This window comes from Stegostoma tigrinum, chromosome 18, assembly GCF_030684315.1.
Source record: "Stegostoma tigrinum isolate sSteTig4 chromosome 18, sSteTig4.hap1, whole genome shotgun sequence".
Taxonomy (NCBI): Eukaryota; Metazoa; Chordata; class Chondrichthyes; order Orectolobiformes; family Stegostomatidae; genus Stegostoma; species Stegostoma tigrinum.
The window spans coordinates 13,374,867-13,397,123 of NC_081371.1; the positions used below are offsets into that span (position 1 = coordinate 13,374,867).

A 22,257-nucleotide genomic window follows, 5' to 3' on the forward strand; every position below is an offset into this window, starting at 1 on the left:
AGCATTGAAGACCATCTTGACTGGAGTTTGTTTGGGACAGTTTAAAGTGGTCTTCAGAGACCCTCCGTCAGGTGATTTGTCTACCTCAGCTTCGGACTCTCGTCGGATTTGTTAGCAAAATGGGCGCTGGAACACTGTCGGTATAAACATTCCGACAAAAACTAACTTTCTTCTTTAGTTACAGGAATCCTAATTAATTATAGTGCTAAGCTCAGTGATGGAATGAGATCATCACTTAAGTGACTCATGAATGTAATTAGTGATAATGGAGTTTCTCTATGGATCCTATTAAGTGACTCTTGTGAGAAAAATTGCTTTCAGGATGTATTTGTTCTCATTTGTCTGTATTTGTGACAAACTTGTCAAATCTCTCTAGCTCAGAACACACAAAGCCTCAACTAAGTGGCCTGTAATATTTGAGCTTGTAAGCAAATAGATATTTGATTGTTCTGCTCCAAAGTACATATGCTGTGAGTTTGCAGAGTGTGGGATGTTCTACTGCATTAAAGATGTTATTTAAATGCGGTTGCGGTTGTTAGTGAGTATGTGCATGTTAATGTTAACTGGGGTGTTTTGGTATGCTGCAAGAGTTTCTATATGTTTGACCTTGACTAGGATTTGCTCCAGATTTGAAAATAATTATTTTGTCATCTCCAAGTATATTTCATTTCCATAAATTGACTAAATACTTGGTATTGATAATTGCTAAGAAATTAATGCCAAATACAACTTAATGTATTTGCACAATAGCAAGAAATGAACCTGATTAGTAATAACTGTTTATAAGGATGCTTAGGCAGAATTAACATAAATATCACAAACATTACCACAGTTGTGAGCCTTTATTTAGATTAATTCTGTTGTCATTGGCGTTCAAGGAGCGGAAGATAATTTGTAATTTACAATCACTGTGAGAGCATTTACATTTATCAGATGCAGACAGCATGCATCTGGGTAGCATTTTGTAAGAAATATACAAATTGTATTAACTATACCCACGATGAACAGTGTGATTGGGGGAATGAGTTCGAGTGCGTTACAAGATCAATAAGAGGTTTTGTAACTTACTTTGGTGAGTTCATTGTTATTAGGGTGATAAAATAATTTGCAAAATGTATCCAGAGGGTTTTTACATTTCTGAAATCTAAAACTACCCTTATTTCTGACCTGGAGATCAGGTTGCCAAGACATGTTTGAAGTCAAGTCACTGCAGTGGCCTGTATCATCTTTGATTGCTGATTGAATGCTTATAGGCTGCTATTAGACATTAACTGCACTGATATTTTCCATAAAAAATGAATCCTACAGAATGCAAACCGATTTAATCATCAAAACACTGTATATGTTGTCATGTGTTGCATTGTTCTGTCTTTTTTCAAAACAGCCTGCATTACAACTTGTCCCTTGTTACTAGTCCTCATCTTACAAACCTACAAGAACGGACTGAGATAGTTTTGCTAACTGACATGTATCTCCAGTTTATGTGATACAATATGTCCCTTCACGTTATGTTGGGCTAACTTTGTGACGTGATTCAATGGTGTTTTGTATTCAGAAGTATGCAGCTCAGCTTGTGTTTTCTGCCATTCACAAATACAACAACCAGGTGAAGCAGATCAGAATAAAAGCAAAACACTGCAGATACTGGAAATCTGAAGCAAAAACAGGAAGTGCTGAAGAAACTCAGCAAGTCTGACCGCATCTGTAAAGAGAAACAGAATTAACTTTTTGAGTCTGGTATGACTTCTTCAGAAGAGGATTGCTAAATAACTTTGATAAATTCATCTTTACTGAAGAGATAAAGCTTTGTACCTGAAAGTACCTAAATGGCTAGTTACCTATCTAATTGCTGAAAATGCTCCTATCTTCTGCCTGATGTTCAACTGAGAAATTTGTCTGATGCACAGTGATTTTAGATTCACGCTTCAAATGTATACCACAACATTCCCTTCTTTTCTGACTGAAAAGTGTATCCTTAACTATTCAGGGCTATTTACATTACATTGAAAGAAAATTAGAATGTGTTTGAATGTACAATTATGCAATGTAATAGTTTTACGAATCTCTGAAAGCTAATGACGTTCGCTGATACACGCAGACTGGGAGTGTATTTTGCTTTGGTTTTAAAGAATCTGCTATCCAGATAGAGGCCAACAGCTGAGTCCTAAAGACTGCTGTAAAATTTTAGTTACCCACCCACCTATCTGATGTGACCATGAAACAGCCTGGTTTGTAGCACATGTCTCAGTAATGAATGAGTGCTGAAATCTGGATCATGAACTAGTCCATGTTTATGCCAGATAATCTTCGTGATTGGTTTCTGCAGCAAATGCTTTTTCCAAAGGGTACTTGTGGAAAAGCTGATTTGCAAAGGCCAAGGCTAAAGTCTCCCATTCAGTTTTTGAAAGTTTGGCTCAGGCCTTTGAAGGATAGGCTATGCTATTCTTGAGTAGGTTTGTAGGCTTGGATTATGGATGCTGTGGTTGGTTCGAGCTGGTTCATTAGTTTGCAGATGTTTTATTGTCCTTCTGGGTAACATCATCAGTGCAGGCTCTGATGCAGCGTTGTTGTATTTTCCCACTGGCTACGTAAACTCTGGGGTTTTTTGGAGCTGATTACATCATTTCTGTTTTTTCTTTGCAGTTGTGTGTATACATGTGTTTGTTGATCCCCTTCTTGTTGGAGAACCAGGCCTCTAGGAATTCCTGTGCTTGTCTCTGTTTGGCTTGTCCTAGGATCTGGAAGTTGTCCCAAACAAACTGGTGGTCTTCCTTGATAATAAAATGTGAGGCTGGATGAACACAGCAGGCCAAGCAGCATCTCAGGGCTGCTTGGCCTGCTGTGTTCATCCAGCCTCACATTTTATTATCTTGGAATTCTCCAGCATTTGCAGTTCCCATTATCTCTGGTGGTCTTCCTTGTCTATATGTATGGAGACAAGTGAGTATTGGGAATATCTGTCAATTTTTGTCACGTAACCTATTTACAGACATAGCTTGTTTTCCTACCTATCTTCATGACATTTGTGAATCCAGCTGCCATTTAAATTGAATGATGATGATGATGATTTATTGTCACTTATATCTACAACAAACAACACAGTAAAATACAATGAAAAGTTTCACTGCTGCCACAAACTGGCACAATTTTGAATAGTCTAAGGATAAAAGGAACAATAAGATGTAGCTGAATGAGTCAACTTCCATTCTGCCACCCCCACCATGAATCCTGAGCCTTGGACTAGCTCACCAATGACACCTATACTGCCATCCCTCTTCCGCCACCTCACTGATGCCTGCACTGCAGCTTAGAAACACCACTCTTCAGGTGCCATTCCTATATCACTGAGCCTACCTCGCCAAAGGGCTGCTGATGTGTGCTGAACCCACACTTGCCCCTCAACCAGAATCTGCTGCCACCGCTGCCTCACTGATAACCAGGGGTCCCCGTTTCTTCATTTAATTCCTTCCAGCTCATTAATAAGTACCATAAATAACTTGGGCTCCAGCACTATGTGGTATTTTACTATACATTACTGAACGGACCCAAATAGCTTCTCTTCCAGTTTTCTGTTAACTCACCAGTCCTCTATCCAAAATTATGTATCACTCTCAACATCGTGAGTTGTTTTCTTGTGTTGAAACCATTTATATCACACCTTCTTGAATGCATTATGAAATTTAAATATACTACATCTGCAGTTTCCTCTTTATCTGTTCTGTTAATTGCACCTTCAAAGAACACTTCAAGATATGGGAAGCAGGACTCTTCAGAACAGTTAAACTCTAAGTATGTTCCACGTGGAGACAAGTGAAGGATAGGCATCATTAATTTTTTCTCTCTCCTCCTTTAGTCAAAGGCTTTCTCCGAGATCTGCTTCTTCCAACAAGTCTGGAGAGAATTTGGAATGGCTGACACTAAGCTTAGTATTTCTGGAGCTAAATTGATATTACACAGGAAAACACTTTGGCAATCTCACAGCTAACCTTTCTGAATATTGAATGAAATCATCTGCATCTCTCTTCCTTCTGAAATAGAAACTCCGCAGGTTGGGGCGGTCAGTTGAGTTGTGTGAAACAATTTTCTGATTATTTTCCGGAAGATATTTAATAATTTGTGCCAAAGCTCAAAAGTGAGGTGATGTTTATAGTAGAATTTACTATCAGCAGGCATTTCAGACTCATTTAAACTCATTGTCTTCAGAAGAATGACATTGGGCTTATTAAAGCTGATAAGACTTTGGGCATTAGTATTAAGAATTGTAATTTTCACACAAATAAACATTAGCTCTGGAAAACTAAGCAGCAAACATATTTTGTTGGTCTTGGGCTGTAAGGCTACACAGTAAGAATAGTCAACCTGGCGATGCATGGGCCTTCCTCTTTGTTTGGCTTGAAAGATTATTTTGATGACAGGCTAGAAGAATACTTGGGTCCTTCTGATTGTGATATAACAGACCAAGTAAGGTTTTGAAGCTGCATCAAAGAGAAAAATGAACAAAAGATTTTTGCTTTAATCAGGAGGTATTGAAATTGTCTGTGCACAGGATATAAAGGTCCCTGTCCTAAATTTTATTTTCTATTAGTTGAAACTATTTTTGTTCAAAGACCAACATTAGTCATTCCCTAAGAAGTACCACTTTTCCTTTGTAGGCAGTGCGACGTCACAGGGAAATTCTGAATCTCCCACTCTTGGAAGTAATTAAGGGAAACAAACCTTTCATTAATCCATTAACCAGTGATTGGGAGCAGTCATCAAAATTGAACTGGAGACATCTCTCAATCCTCATGTAAGTTGCCAATCAGTCATGGTTTACTAAAAGGAAATACTGCAGCAAAAAAAATAGGAAATCACATCCAAAATCCTTTTACTTCATCTCTCTGAATTCTTCCCCTAACTATCCTTTAAGAATACTTCACTCTTTTTATTTATTTTTTAATGAATCTACTGTTACTCATGTGAGACCATTTTAAACATTTAATTCTCTTTCAGGACTTTCTTCTTAAACATTAAATGATTTTGGAAGAGGAGTCCAGCGTGTCCTCACTTAAAGCTAAGGTTGCATCCTTGATAAGCATGCATTTAACAGAAAAATCTAAGCACAGCATTGATTCCTGTAGTTTTCAATGTTAAAAGTGAAGTTGGTTTGCAGGGTATTCAGTAACAGTGAAAAAAAATCAAACATTATGCTTGTAACATTCCAAGTTGAAATACAGTACTTTAAATGATTAAATTCCTACGTTAGTAAATGAAATAACTGTTAAAATAAAGTAAGTTTAAAAATGCCTCTATAAATGAAAAATGTAACACTACTGTTGTCGTGAACCACCTGACTGTAGAGTCAGAATGTCACTATCCAAGGTCTTTATCAACGCATTCACTGATCAAGATGTAGGCAAACTGCTGGTGCCTTCACTTGGTCCTTACCACATTGTGGTTATAGTTGGTGTTGTGCTGCATTATAGGAGAGCTGTAGCAATTGTTCTTTCTGGGTCTGCTGCCTCCAAGGTCTTCTGGGACCATTGCTCGTTGCATTTGCTCCTCGTGGCTAGTTGTTCCCCAGAGAGAGTTTGGTGGTTCTGCTGCATTGTTCCACTCACTGTGAGTCACAGTTCTCCACAGGGGGCTTGTCATTCCTGCCACCACTTTGGTGAGGAGGGTGGATATTATTCACCAAGCTTAGTTTGAAGGGGGGGAGGAGGGTGGCTTGTGACCCATAGACCAGGAAGGAGGATTACATGGTCTTCAGGCAGGTCCTCGGCTCTGTACTGGCCTCTCAGAGGGATGGTGTCAGTGGTTGCATTGTGTCTGGAGGTGATGACTGGATCAATTGGCATTCTGGTGGGAGCAGTACCACATGGTAGAAATTAGAAAAGTGGCCTACGTTGAAAGAGGTCACAGGTTTAGAAAGCGGGGAGTGACCTCAAAACTGCGAGAGGGAGAAGTGTGCTAAAATGGTACCAATCATCTCCAGTAATGTACTGCCGTAAACAATGTAAAATCAAATCTCACAACATTCAGCAAGGTTTCTGGTACAAATAACTTACTAATATGTTAATATGCAACAACATTAAATAGGGGCTCCCTGTATTACGAACTTTGTTAAATAAGTGGTTAAATCTGTGTGATATTCTGCTGAGACATCATTACAAAAAGCAATGAAAAGTCATATGATCTTATTCACCCTTGCAGCTTTGTGGCAAGATAAAGTCACAGTAAGATGTTTCTTATGTAAAGTCAATGTTTTCCTTACCTCAGCAGACTCAGTAAATATCTTTGACGGTCCAGTTAAACCAAGAATATTATAGTTGGCAGTTGTTCAAAGGCTGTTGTCAACTTCAGTAGAAGTTCACAAGCTTCCAGAAAACAGCTGATTATAAAGTTCACTGAAATGATTCTAGCTCCAAATCAAGTACAGTATATCATCTTTTCCCTTTTTTTAACTCCATCGCAAAAATACAACTGTCAAAGAACCTTTGCTAGCTTCAGTCTTCCTAACTTAAAACTCTATAATTTGGCATTGTGTCAAAGGTAATTGGAAGGTAATTCTCACTAATAGCAACTCACATTGAAAAATCTAAATTCATTGTTGAGTTGACTGATGCATCTCAGATCTGCCAAATGCTGATGAATATAATCAAAGGGTCTGATTTGATTAAAGGCCAAACTTCGGATTAAAACTGCGATGGGTTGTATTCTTTCATGTGTATTCTACCAGTGTTCACTGTTATAGTAAAACTTCAAATTTAAAGTTGTGTAAAGCTGCAGGAAAATTAGAACATTGATACAAGTCATTCAACCCAGGCAGCTGTTTAACCTTCACAGGAGCAATCCTGGGTCAGCTCTGTTCTCATGCACCTTTTACTTCCATTGCCTTCAGCTACCTATCCAATCTCTTTTTAAATGTTGATGTGGCCTTTGTATCAATAATTAATAAGTTCCACAAACTCAAAAAAATCTCTGTGTCTAAAAAAATATACTTTCATCATTGCCTTCAATCCCTCAGGACATTGCGATGTATGGTTAAAGCTAAATTCTACAGAAGTCATATCATTGGAATTAATCTTTATCTACACAGCATCCAGTTGCTTCCATCGTTTTAAAGCCCTCCACCAAAGTGTCCCATAATATCTTCTGCTCGAATAAAAAACACTTTAAAACTCATTTTTAAGGCTCTCTTTGCATTTCAATATTTAAGACGTCCATACTAAGCCAGCCTTCTTTCAATAGTGAAATGTACTATAGGCAGAATCTTGTTGAGAAGACGGGGATGACTTGTTAGCATATGAGAACTGCTATAAGACCCACCTGATTCTTTAAGGCAAGGCCTGCAAAATCAAGGCCTCCTGTAGACAGCCGTGTCTACAACTGGAGGGAGTCCCAGGATCACAAAGAAGCCAAGTGATTTGTGCGGGAGGACAGTGTTTCTGGGGTTTAGATATTGCTTGTTTTTGATCAAGGGACCATGTCCCCCATCCACTACTTACCCCTGCTGCTGTCTACACTGGTTGAGCTACCAGGTGTGCTGCATGGTGTCAGGCCCACTTGCCGCTAATTTAAATACAATGGCAGTGGGCTTGATTACATGGGTGACCTTTAATTGGTCACTTAAGGGCCTCAGTTGGTGGTAGTTTGGAATATCAAGTATTGACCTCTCTGTTTTGGAATTAATTCCTGTGGATCGGGGAATATGTAGGATTCAGGTCTGATATCACCCTGCCTAATGAAATTGCCTTCCCACCTAAACTCTGAGAGCACAAGATCCCACCTTTTATACCTGTATGTAATTAAAGGACCAGAGTGCCAACCTATTCATATTTATAATGCTGTGCTTTTGTGAAAATTAAGATGTTGTAATTCACAACACACTTCTTCCTTTTTCACACCGCCTCAAAATTATTTAGATCTGGAACTTCATGATTTTTAAAGTTATTTCATAACTACAGACTGTTCATGATTATTCAGTTATATTTACACAAAAAGTGAATTACCAATAGATCCAAATTAGGTACTTATTGAAGAAAAGTATCTTACATTGTGCAAAACCCAGTGCGAATAAATACCAATTAAAATACTTTGAATTAAAGGAATGGTGTGTATTTTTCTTTCCATCACGTGCCAATTTGAATATGAATTCAACCGTAAATTATGGACAAGTGAAGTGCAGTTTTCGGTTGCTAAATGCCTACTTATACTTCTTTTTATGTATCTATCTTTTTATAGTTGCTGTCTTGAGGGTTGATCACTGTATCCACCATACCTGAATCTTCATCAAGTTTTATTCATAATGATAATTACTTGAGATTCTTAGGTAATCTTGTGAAGATTTTTCCTAGACATTAGCTTATTTTCAAACAGTTAAAAAAACAACCAGCCTAGTTGTGAACCCCACCCATGTAGAAAGCACCAACTCAAGTAGCTTTAATGTTTAAGAATTGTTTAGATAGAGCTCAATTTTGGACCCAGACTCTAAAGCCTTCATTCCTCATTCAGATTTAATGCCCCCTCCTTGTTAAGCAGATTCCCAAGACTAAAGATTACTTTCTTCTACTTAGAGCTAAGAGTCCTAAAGTGAGCAAGCGATATGTAAGATTCTGTAGTCTGCGAAAGAGAGAAGCTTCCTGAAACTTTGCTGACCTGGGTTTTGAAATAACCCTATAGAGGCTGATAGCCCATCACCAACTCACCCTTTAAGCACAGATGGAAAGTCCTTGACACTGATCCAGCTCCCTCAAAGCCAGCTGTCAGTGTGAACAGATGTCTAACACTCCTGTTTGTAACAGTCAGCCAAGGCTCCCTAATTGGACCATGTTGATTCAGGAAAGTTGTATTCCATGAAGTCTACTTGGCTGAACTCATTACAATCATTGCAGGTTTTTTTGAGGGTATATGATACTGCGAAGTAGATGCCAAGTTGTTGCCCATAGAGGATAAATCAAACAAGTAAACACAGTTGTAGATACAGTGGTTGTGGGTTTAGGAAGGGATATCTAAGAATCCTTAGTGAATTTCTACCATGCATCTTAATGCACTGATGATACTGAGTGTCAATTGTGGCAGGAGTGATGTTTGTTGCTATGATGCCAATCAAGCAGGATTTGTCCTGCTTTATAATAAAATGTGAGGCTGGATGAACACAGCAGGCCCAGCAGCATCTCAGGAGCACAAAAGCTGACGTTTCGGGCTGATAACGGGTCTAGGCCCGAAATGTCAGCTTTTGTGCTCCTGAGATGCTGCTGGGCCTGCTGTGTTCATCCAGCCTCACATTTTATTATCTTGGATTCTCCAGCATCTGCAGTTCCCATTATCACTGATACGATTTTGTCCTGCTTTATCCTGTTTGGCGTCAAGCTTCTTGAAATTCATTCAAGTTTCACCCACAAGTGGGTAGTATTACATTACGCTCTTACTTGTACTTTGTAGATGGTGAACAGACTTTGGGAAGTCAGTTTCTGTCATTAGTAGCCTGCAGGATGTAGTGGGGGAGTAAGCAATGGTCATACCATTAATGTCAAGGGGTGATGGTTGGATCCTCTCTTGTTGGAAATGACTGGCGTTTGTGAGGAACAGATGGCATTTGTCCCTTAACAGCCCAAACCCAATCCTTGTTCAGGTCTTGCTCCATATGACCGTGGGCTGCTTCAGATCCAAGGAGTTGTGAGTCGTGCTGAACATTGTGCAATCACCAGCGGACATCCCCACTTCTGACCTTAGATGGTTGGAAGGTCATTGATAAAGCAGCTGTAGACGATTGGGCCTGGAATACTACCCCAAGGAGCTCTTATAGAGTAGTGACTGACAACCATGATCATCTTCGTAAATAGTAGGTATTCGTTTGTTGAGTCAGAATCAGGAGGCTTGAATTTTTTTCAAAAATGTGCAATAACAAGGAAGAAACTGAAATAAGCTTTCTAAGTAATGCAAAGATCTGAGTAATGCTAAGGACTGATGCAGTTTAAATTCTGACATTAGCTTGTTTGAAATGAACATGTTAACACTTCTCCCTAAAATAAATCAACCACATTGATGTGCGTTCCAAAACTGACTTGTTGATGTCAAAGGAAAAAATGAAAATAAACAAGGTGAAATCACTTCAGCCACGCCAAATTAGAGGAGAACTCAGGAGAGCAAGGAATATTAAAGAAAATGTTAGTTACATAGCAAGAAGGTGACACAAATGGCCCAACTAAGTACATAGCCTTTATAGTGACCTAATATTAAATAGCTAAGGCATTGTGCGGTTTTTTAGTGCGTGTTCATGGGGTAAATTATCAAATAGTCATTCCAAAGTGAAAGCTGAATTTCTGGCAGATGCTTTGGTGGAAGAGCAAGGGTGTGCCAATGGTAGGAGGGGTTGAAAGAATGGAGCAAGTACAGAACCAATTGACAGTCTGAGGAAGTTAGAGAAAGACATACAAGGTGCTTTAAAACAGTAGTTATTGGAATCATTTATAAGTTGTATCAATTATCTTTTGGAGAATTCTTGGAAACTGAAATAGTACCTAAGGACTGGAAATAACATAAACATTAAAAAAAGTACAGTTGCAACATAAGAAATCGCAGGCCAGCGATGTGACCATCTGCTGTAGGTGAACTATTAAAGGCTTCTTGAAAGAAGGGAGATTGAACTTTTAAATGTAAATTCTGTTTGGCAGCAGTTAACATTGACTTAAAGCATAAAGCATTTGACAATTACACTCAGAGATAATGGGAACTGCAGATGCTGGAGATTCCAAGATAATAAAATGTGAGGCTGGATGAACACAGCAGGCCAAGCAGCATCTCAGGAGCACAAAAGCTGACGTTTCGGGCCTAGGCCCTTCATCAGAGAGGGGGATGGGGGGAGGGAACTGGTTCCCTCCCCCCATCCCCCTCTCTGATGAAGGGTCTAGGCCCGAAACGTCAGCTTTTGTGCTCCTGAGATGCTGCTTGGCCTGCTGTGTTCATCCAGCCTCACATTTTATTATCTTGACAATTACACTAACTGATGTAGCTCAAAGTGCCAAAGGATTCTCAATGCTAGCAGAATTTAGATTTGGATGTGATAGTAAAAGCCTCCAAGGAATCTAAATATCTTGTGTCATACAAGCAATTAGTCAACACACAGATGAGGAGGCAAACTGCTGAAGCAGATTAAAATTTGCCTAAAGAGAAAGTTGATTGGGAGTACAGCTGTTCGATATGATAATGGGGAGAGGGTTGTTGAATGTGCTGTGATCTCAATCGCTATCAACTTGCATTGGGGACAATTTGCCGCCACCATTCTCTTTGACCCAGTCAACAAAAGAGCCAACTTTATAGGGAAAAACCACCAATGGTAAGAGGTTCTTGCCCTAAACATGGTTTAGTTAATTACATGATAGTAACTAGGTACGTTACAAATGTAAGACAGACATTGTTACTAGTGGGAGGCCAATGGATTTTGTTAAAAGCCAAAAGTACTGCAGATGCTGTAAATCAGGAACAAAAACAGAATTTGCTGGAAAAGCTCAGCAGGTCTGGCAGCATCTATGAAGAAAAAGATCAGGGTTAACGTTTCAGGTCTGATTCTGAGGAAGGGTAACCAGACCCGAAACATTAACAATGGATTTTATTCTTCATTCTCTAAGGTTCTAACATATTTTCGGCCTATCCCCTTTTCCTTTATAGCATCAGTTTGGGTGGGATTAATTCAGTTACAAACACTAACCTTTTTGGAGCTTAGTAACAAGATTGAACAAAATGCTGCACAGAATTATATTTTGAGAAATTTGATTAAGTCCCAGAACTCAGCACAGGAATCATTATTCCACAATTAACTCATGCCCCTTTATTTTAGATGCAGGTGACATGTAAACCTAACATTTGCTGCTGTTCGACTTCTTGACTGAACCGGTGCAGCCAATACCAAGGCCATTGCAGCGGAGAGTGGCGCGAGCCGGGCGGATGCGAGGTCAGGGTAGAGAGGCAGTTGGGAAGGTAAGTGAGTGCTATTTAAGTACTTTCCTCGAAGCCAGCGGGTCCTTTTTGCAGCAGAGTGCTATTTAAGTAGGTGTGTTCTCAGCCCCAGGTCCTACACGGGAGGGCCTCCCTCCCACCCTCCTCCTCTAACCTAGTTAAGAGTCCACAGACTCTCAGCAAACACACAAGGGCTGAGGGAAGTGCCTGGTGAGTAAAGTGCGCGTTTTCGGCGAAGAGGCTCAGTGAGGAGATTACGCCTCTGTTGAAGAGGGTGAAGACTTGACTGCCAAGCTGATTCAGTGTGCTGCATGCATGATGTGGGAGGTCAGGGACACTGATGATGTTTCTGGCTCCTATAACTGTGGTAAGTGTGTACACATTCAGCTTCTGAAGGAGGTTGTTGCAGCACTGAAGAAAGAACCAGATGGGAGAACAAGAATTTTCTGGACAGGACCTTCAGCAAGGTCATTACACCGAGGATACCAGAAGGGAGAAGGGGGACGTCGATGACGAAGGAAGACATGAATGAAGTACAAGAGACCCCGGGGAAGCACCTATTGTAAACAGGTTGACTCTCTTGGAAACTGTCGAGACAGACGACACTGCCAGTCCGAGAGGTGGACAGGTCTGCAAGTCAAAAATTGGTGCAGAGGCAGAGCGGAGAAGTCAGACATCACGGAGAGCTGTGGTAATAGGGGACTCCATTAGTGAGAGGGACTGACAGGGGTTTTTGTGGCAACAGGCGAGATTTGAGGATGGTGTGTTGCCTTCCTGTTGCCAGGATCCAGGACATCACTGATAGAGTGCAGAGAATCCTCGAGGGTGAAGGTGAAGACCCAGAGGTGGTGGTGCATGTCGGCACTAATGACGTCGGGAAGAAAAGGAGGAGCATTCTACAGCGGGACTTCAGAGAACTCGGAAGAAGACTGAAAAGCAGGACTTCCAGGGTGGTTATCTCTGGTTTGCTTCCAGTTCTTCAGGCTGGAGAGGGCAGAAACAGAGAGATAATTGACTTGAACGTGTGGCTGAGGGACTGGTGCCAGAAACAAGGATTTAAATTCTTGGATCACTGGGGTATGTTTTGGGGTAAGAAAAAATTGTACAAGAGGGACAGTTTGCATCCTAACAGGTGGGGGACCAGCTTTCTGGCAGGCAGGTTTGCCACTGCAACACAGGTGTGTTTAAACTAAGTAATGGGGGAGAGGGGCCAAACTGGAAATTTAAGAATCAAGTTAAAGGGAAAGTGAGAATAAGAGAAGTTAAGAAGGACAACAGAATCAACAGAGCAGAAAAGTCAAGAAGGGATCGTACAGTATGACCAAGTGAAATAGGGATTGATAGGAAGGGTGAGGGGAGAAACAAATTAAAAATATTATATATGAATGCACGAAGCATAAGAAATAAGGTGGATGAGCTTGAGGCTCAGTTGGAAGTTGGCAAGTATGATGTTGTGGGGATAACTGAGACATAGCTTCAAGTGGACAGGGCCTGGGAAATGAATATTCAAGGTTATACGTGCTATCGAAAGGACAGGCTGGTGGGCAGAGGGGGTGGGGTGGCCCTGTTGGTGAGGAATAATATTCAGTCCTTTGCGAGGGGGGACACAGAGTCAGGAGATGTAGAGCCAGTATGGATAGAGCTGAGAAATACTAAGTGTAGAAAAACCCTAATGGGAGTTATCTACAGGTCCCCAAACAGTAGTCAGGAGGTAGGGTGCAAGTTGAATCAAGAGTTGAAAATGGCCTGTCACAAAGGTATCACTACAGTTGTTATGGGAGATTTCAACATGCAGGTAGACTGGGATAATCAGGATGGTACTGGACCCCAACAAAGGGAGTTTGTGGAGTGCTTCCGAGATGGATTCTTAGAACAGCTTGTACTGGAGCCTACCAGGGAGGAGGCAATTCTGGATCTGGTGTTGTGCAAGAACCGGATTTGATCAAGGACCTCAATATAAAGGAGCCATTAGGAGGTAGTGATCACGATATGATAAGTTTTAATCTGCAGTTTGAGAGAGAGAAGGGAGAATCGGATGTGCCAGTATTGCAGTTGAATAAAGGGAACTATGGAGCTATGAGGGAGGAGCTGGCCAAAGTTCAATGGTACAATACCCTGTCAGGGATGGCAGTGGAACGACAATGGCAGGTATTTCTGGATATAATGCAGAAGGTGCAGGATCAGTTCATACCAAAGAGGAAGAAAGATCCTAAGGGGAGGCGGGGGCAGCCGTGGCTGTCGGGGAAAGTTAAGGACTGTATAAAAATTAAAGAGAAGGAGTATAACGTAGCAAAGATGAGTGGGAAGCCGGAGGACTGGGAGGCTTTTAAAGAGCAGGAGCGGATAACGAAAAAGGCAATACACAGAGAAAAAATGAGCTATGAAGGAAAACTGGCCAAAAATACAAAGGAGGATAGTAAAAGCTTTTTTAGGTATGTGAAAAGAAAACAAATGGTTATGACTAAAATTGGGTCCTTGAAGTCAGAAACGGGTGAATTTATTATGGGGAACAAGGAAATGGCAGATGAGTTGAATAGGTACTTTGGATCTGTCTTCACTAGGGAAGACACAAGCAATCTCCCAGATGCAGTAGTGGCTGAAGGACCTAGGGTAATGGATGAACTGAAGGGTATTTATATTAGGCAGGAAATGGTGTTGGATAGAATGTTAGGTCTGAAGGCTGATAATTCCCCGGGACCTGATGGTCTGCATCCCAGGGTACTTAAGGAGGTGGCTCTAGAAATTATGGACGCGTTGGTAATTATTTTCCAAGGTTCTACAGATTCAGGATCAGTTCCTGCAGTTTGGAGGGTGGCAAATGTTGTCCCACTTTTCAAGAAAGGAGGGAGAGAGAAAACAGGAAATTATAGATGGGTTAGCCTGACATCAGTGGTGGGAAAGATGCTGGAGTCAATTATAAAAGGTGAAATTACGACTCATTTGGATAGCAGTAACAGAATAGGTCAGAGTCAGCATGGATTTACAAAGGGGAAATCGTGCTTGACTCGTCTTCAGGAATTTTTTGAGGATGTATCTATAAAAGATGGATAAGGGAGAACCAGTGGATGTAGTGTACCTGGACTTTCAGAAAGCCTTTGATAAAGTCTCGCATAGGAGATTGGTGAACAAAATTAGGGCACATGGTATTGGGGGCAAAATACTGAGTTGGACTGAAAATTGGCCGGCTGACCAGAAGCAAAGAGTAGTGATAAACGGGTCCCTTTTGGAATGGCAGGCAGTGACCAGTGGGGTACCACAAGGTTCGGTGCTGGGACCGCAGCTGTTTACGATATATATTAATGATATAGACGAAGGCATTAAAAGTAATATTAGCAAATTTGCTGATGACCCAAAGTTGGGTGGCAGTGTGAAATGTGAGGAGGATGTTATGAGAATACAGGGTGACTTTGACAGGCTAGGTGAGTGGACGGATGCATGGCAGATGCAGTTTAATGTGGATAAATGTGCAGTTGTACACTTTGGAGGCAAGAACAGGAAGGCAGATTACTATCCCAATGGAGTCAAGTTAGGTAAAGGGGAAGCACAACGAGATCTAGGTGTTCTTGTACATCAGTCAATGAATGCAAGCATGCAGGTACAGCAGGTAGTGAAGAAAGCTATAGCATGCTGGCCTTCATAACAAGAGGAATTGAGTATAGGAGCAAAGAGGTCCTTCTGCAGCTGTACAGGGCCCTGGTGAGACCGCACCTGGAGTACTGTGTGCAGTTTTGGTCTCCAAATTTGACAAAGGACATTCTTGCTATTGAGGGAGTAGAGCGTAGGTTCACGAGGTCAATTCCCGGAATGGCGGGACTATCGTATGTTGAAAGATTGGAGCGACTGGGCTTGTATACACTTGAGTTTAGAAGGATGAGAGGGGATCTGATTGAGGCGTATAAGATCATTAAGGGATTGGACACTCTGGAGGCAGGAAGCATGTTTCCACTGATGGCTGAGTCCAGAACCAGAGGACACAGTTTAAAAATAAGGGGTAGGCCATTTAGAACAGAGTTGAGGAGAAACTTCTTCACCCAGAGAGTGGTGGATATATGGAATGCTCTGCCCCAGAAGGCAGTGGAGGCCAACTCTCTGGATACTTTCAAGAAAGAGATAGATAGAGTTCTTAAAGATAGTGGAATCAAGGGTTAAGGGGATAAGGTAGGAACAGGATACTGATTGTGGATGATCAGCCATGATCATAATGAATGGTGGTGCTGGCTCGAAGGGCCGAATGGCCTACTCCAGCACCTATTGTCTATTGTCTATTGCTGAGTTGATCCACCCATGAATGGGGAGTACTAAATTCACAGCTGTAAGCATCACTGAAAGCCAATCTGCACTTCCTAAATGAGATGTACTGTTTGACTGGAGCAGATAGCGGGAATGAAATGACTAAAGGGAAAAAATGTTGAAAATTGATGCTTGAACCCCTTTTCCTGAGACCTTCAACCTGAAATCATTTGGGCCCCCGGCATAATTTACCCTTGTGTCCCTAACCCTTCTTCGATGGAAGGAATGGAGGGTGGTTTCTTGCCAGCTACCATGTCCTCCTCCAGGGCGATGCTGAACGAGTCATCTACTGGCCTGTAGTTAGCTGGATACTGTTGCTATGCAGGTGTTCCATTACCAAGGTCCTGTTTCTAGGGGAATGCCTGCCAACTGCCTGATTGACATGGGCTTACTTGGCCTTAAGTGGAACGGGCAACACAGGAGTCTCTCAGATTTTCCCAAGTGCAGACAAGGTCCCTTATGCCTCAATATGTTTCTGCCCAACACCTCATCAGAACAACAAATACAAGTTATTTCAGGTTGAATATTTCTGATTTGCCTTCTAACCCACTAAAATTTGAATTCTTAAGAGCTTTAATTGCTTTGCTTTCTTCTTTCCCAAGAAGCATATGGAGTTCTGTTTGAAAAGGCTACAAACAGAATATGCATTCAAGTTGAAATTAATTGTTGTGAAATCTTTCAACTGATGCTATTGCAAACCCTTGATGGATTAAATATATAATTGTGGGCCACATTTAAATGTGGCATGAATTCTACGGAAGTGAAATAATTATTGTTAACTCTCACTTTATTAATGAATAACACTTCAACTGTGACCATTTAGATAGCTTGAATTAATTCCATGTGCTTTGTAATGAGCAGTATTTCATGCAGTGGAACAAAGTTGTTTACTCTGGTGTAATGCAATTTTCAATCTCTGTAGCATGGCGTAAAAGCTGAATTTTCATCAATATCTATCGTGTTTCAGTGTTGCATTGCACAATTTTCATCAAGAGTGCAGCATGAAGTGAAACTGAAGTTAGTGATAGATAAATCCAATTGCATTGCAAACAAGTCTCGGGATTCAGATATGTGATTAGCTCACACCCATTGATTGCAATGCAGGCTGCATGCCAACTTTAGTATTGATCCAGCAGTGATCCTGCTGTTGATTGGCTGGAGAAATCAGTCAGGGACCAATATCTTGAATGGCAAGCAATTTCAGAAGCTTCCTAAAGTTACATTGTGGCTGCAGGTGGTGCGAGAGTTATTTAGTAGCAGACTCTGACCTGGGAAATATCAAATAATGGCAGAGCAAAAATCCTGGTGAAGGATGTGGAAATGACATGCGAGTGATTCTATATTTTCAAACCTAATTTACTTCAAAACGAAGCTGAACTGAAAGAAAAGCAGAAAAGGTAAAAATGAACCTGAACTTCCCAGTCAGTAAGGAATCAAAGCTGGAATCTGTTGAAAGACATCAAAGGAAAAATGTCAACTCAAGCTCAATGGTAGCTAGTGATTCCCACTGACACAGTTTAAGCAAAGCGAAGAGACTCAAATAGACTGTACATATCCAGAATCAGAGATAATGGGAACTGCAGATGCTGGAGAATTCCAAGATAATAAAATGTGAGGCTGGATGAACACAGCAGGCCAAGCAGCATCTCAGGAGCACAAAAGCTCCAAGATTGTGCTCCTGAGATGCTGCTTGGCCTGCTGTGTTCATCCAGCCTCACATTTTATTATCTTGTACATATCCAGAAGTTGGGAACAAGTTGCTGCAGTGCTTTTGTTCCTGAGGTTAGCATTGCTGAGTTTACCTCAGACAGACTGAATTGAGCAGATTCTTCAGATATGTGCAAATGGTGCTGATTGTGCATGTGGGCACCAGGTTTGTTGTGTGAAATGTTTGGGTGAGAATCATTTTAAGCTTCCAGGAGGAGATGAGTTGAAAATTGCTCATGAGGAAACAGATTTTGCAGATTTTTATGACTCAGGTGATCATTAAAATCTGATAGGAATATTAAGGCAATTTATTAGGAACTATCTTAGTTGCACTTTAAGGTATAAGTTATTGTTTATGTTCAACCAGAATTTGTCTGTTAATTGATACTTGTATTAGTATTATTTGGTGTTTCATCAGTTGTCTCCTGTTTTGTAAAAATTCTTGTTCTAAAGGTTGTGGCTTCATCCTGCAGAAAATAACCAGTGTTTCAAATTTCATCTACATTTTGTTTTAAGCTTTCTAGACTCACCTGCTTTGCAAGGTACATGCCGATTAAGGCTATTGGCCGAGGCTGTGCACTGAAACAAAGGCCGATGCAGCAACAAAAAGCCAGGCATTGACCCAACAGACCACACATGAGGAGTAGCTTCAAACTATAATAAAGAATTCAGCCAGAGGTGTACAAATGAAGCAACCGAAAAGCCATAATCTGAAAATGTACGAGATGAGGCAAACTTCACCAATACCTTCCACCCCAACCTCAAGTTCACCTGGGCCATCTCCAACACATCCCTCTCCTTCCTGGACGTCTCAGTCTCCATCTCAGGCAACCAGCTTGTAACTGATGCCCATTTCAAGCCCACCGACTCCCACAGCTACCTAGAATACACCTCCTCCCACCCGCCCTCCTGCAAAAATTCAATCCCCTATTCCCAATTCGTCCGCCTCCACCGCATCTGCTCCCACGATGAGGCATTCCACTCCCGCACATCCCAGATGTCCAAGTTCTTCAAGGACCGCAACTTTCCCCCCACAGTGGTCGAGAACGCTCTTGACCACGTCTCCCGCATTTCCCGCATCACATCCCTCACACCCCGCCCCCGCCACAACCGCCCCAAGAGGATCCCCCTCGTTCTCACACACCACCCCACCAACCTCCGGATACAACGCATCATCCTCCGACACTTCCTCCATCTACAATCCGACCCCACCACCCAAGATATTTTTCCATCCCCACCCTTGTCTGCTTTCCGGAGAGACCACTCTCTCCGTGACTCCTTGTTCGCTCCACACTGCCCTTCAACCCCACCACACCCGGCACCTTCCCCTGCAACCGCAGGAAATGCTACACTTGCCCCCACACCTCCTCCCTCACCACTACTCCAGGCCCCAAGATGACTTTCCATATTAAGCAGAGGTTCACCTGCACATCTGCCAATGTGGTAATCTGTATCCATTGTACACGGTGTGGCTTCCTCTACATTGGGGAAACCAAGTGGAGGCTTGGGGACCGCTTTGCAGAACACCTCCGCTCGGTTCACAATAAACAACTGCACCTCCCAGTCACGAACCATTTCAACTCCCCCTCCCATTCTTTAGATGACATGTCCATCATGGGCCTCCTGCAGTGCCACAATGATGCCAGCCGAAGGTTGCAGGAACAGCAACTCATATTCCGCTTGGCAACCCTGCAGCCCAATGGTATCAATGTGGACTTCATGAGCTTCAAAATCTCCCCTTTCCCCCACCGTATCCCAAAACCAGCCCAGTTCGTTCCCTCCCCCCACTGCATCACACAACCAGCCCAGCTCTTCCCCTCCCCCCACTGCATCCCAAAACCAGCCCAACCTGTCTCTGCCTCCCTAATCTGTTCTTCCTCTCACCCATCCCTTCCTCCCACCTCAAACCACACCTCCATCTCTTACCTATTAACCTCATCCCACCTCCTTGACCTGTCCGTCTTCCCTGGACTGACCTATCCCCTCCCTACCTCCCCACCTATACTCTCCTCTCCACCAATCTTCTTTTCTCTCCATCTTCGGTCCGCACACCACCCCCTCCCTATTCATTCCAGAACCCTCACCCCATCCCCCTCTCTGATGAAGGGTCTAGGCCCGAAACGTCAGCTTTTGTGCTCCTGAGATGCTGCTTGGCCTGCTGCGTTCATCCAGCTTCACACTTTAGTATCTTGGATTCTCCAGCATCTGCAGTTCCCATTATCTCTAACACATTTCAAGCCGTCTATCTCATGGATAACACCAATATCATCAACTATTGCAAAAATTCAAGTTACCTGACCTCAGAAAACTGGTAACTATCCTGAAAAATGCCAAAGTGCTACCCCCTGTGAATTCTAAAAATGTTGTGTATCCACAAATATGGGAGTCCAGGACAGAAACTCCAACAAGTGAAGGTTTATAAGTGCTAGAATGCAAGTACAATTAAACTGTCTGCTCCTCAAAGATGTTCTACATTGCAGGCACTGCTGAATCAGCAATTGAAGGCACACCAGCATGCTGTGACCTTGGACTAATCACGATCAATAGGATCTCTTAAACATCGGAGACACAACAGAAACTGTAGCAGGCTATTCATGAAATACTTGCTGAACTGAATGTTAGTGGAACAGAACACTTGACGTTTTCTGAATCAGTGGAGCTGAAATCCCAGGTCTTGATTATGGAAAAAAAATTAAAGATGAAGACTAAAAGATAATTTGGGAAATCCAAATTTGGGAATATAATTTCTCACATGATGGGGTCTTTGGCATACCTCGACTCAGCTCACAATTAGCTGAAAGAGAAAGAAAAGAAACAGGTGAACTACAAGCTCTGTCTCATCAGTGAAATGAAAAGATGCTGGTTTGCAGGAGGACTTGGAGTAACTAACATGTAAAACAGATTAGACTGGACCAGAGCAGTAGCAGAAACATTGGCTTGAACAGGTAGAGACATACAGCGTCAAATAAAAATCTACAAATCACTCATGAGACAGAGCTTCAAAAAATTAATGCCAGAAATTATTGGCTAATGAAAGAACTCAACCTGTGAAGCAGATTGTCCAGACTTCAAATAAAACTTAATGATAAAGTTGAAAGGCTAGGCATTTGTTAGAGCGCGTTATGGAGGGGAAAATGTGTTGGATAAACAGAAGACTAACATTTTGATAGAATTAGTTGAATCTAAGGTATCAAATCAAAAGCTTCAAAATGATCTGGGAGCATTTATGGGACAAGATAATAAATACCAAGAGACTTGAACCACTTGAGACACATTGAGGAGCAAGTTCTGTCGGTGACAAATCTGAAAGAAAATTTGGCTGTAGTGCAGCAGGATAAGAAATTCTGGAACAGCAACTGCAGTTCATGAAAGAAAACCTCACCAACACAAACAGCACTGAGAGACAATATCTCCCCCTGACTGTGTCGATCCAGAAAAATTCACCATCAAGAGATCTGGGCATGTCAGCAAATTATGTATATGCTATCAAAACTGACAGGCTCACTTGTTATTATAAATAAACTTTTCTTTTGGCAAGAAGGGGAATGTCGCATGCATAGCTTGCCTGTAAAATAGTTCACTTTTAAGGACTCTGTGCTGCATCTATACAATGTTGCAAACAGTTAGCCTACTCACATACAAGTTGCACACAAAAATTAGTTGTTTTCTTTTAACATCTGCTTCATAACTTTTAATGTATTTTACAGTTTTACATAAACAAGCCATGGAGTTGGTCAACGCCTGGCAAGAAATTGATTTAGACCATTATCACTAACACGATGTTGAATAGGGGCCTTGTTATGTGAGCATCCATGTCTTGAGCGTTGCCTGAGACACACTCTTCCAGATATTTGGATGTTTGACCCTGTTCCTTCAAGTTTGTTCTACTACCAATAAGATTAGGGCTGATCCTCTATGTGAAGTCTACTTTCCTATAGCATCCCCGTATCCCTTGATTCCTTCAGTGCCCTTAAATAAGTTGATCACTGTCTTTGATTTACTGAATCACTGAGTATTCACAAGTATCTAGAGTTGAAATTTCCAAATGATTACTCCAAGTTTCTTCCCTTGAAATAATTTCACTGTTCTAGTGGTGACTGTGTAGAGCCTGTCTGACAATCCACAAAGCAGGGAAGATCAAAGTGTGACTGATTTGGTATGAGTGTGATACTATTGTCACTTTGATTGAGAGTGCTTCCAGTATTTTATAATTGCTGTTTCTGAAGATTTAGAAGTTTACTTTCTGAAGGCGAATGTGATCGCTTGTGATTTCATCACTCTAATTCCTTGAAGATCTCATGAAAACAGAAATAAAGGATGGAT

At 41.6% G+C, this 22,257-nt stretch overlaps 1 long non-coding RNA gene across 1 annotated transcript in view; it reads left to right on the forward strand.

The window, feature by feature from the left end:
- The first annotated feature begins 485 nt into the window (after window positions 1–485).
- Window positions 486–22,257, forward strand: part of LOC125460648 (uncharacterized) — a 55,159-nt gene continuing 33,387 nt past the window's right edge. Inside the window, exons 1-2 of the long non-coding RNA XR_007249302.2 lie at window positions 486–538; window positions 11,819–11,958. This is a non-coding gene — a long non-coding RNA (uncharacterized LOC125460648). The remainder of the gene's footprint in view (window positions 539–11,818; window positions 11,959–22,257) is intronic.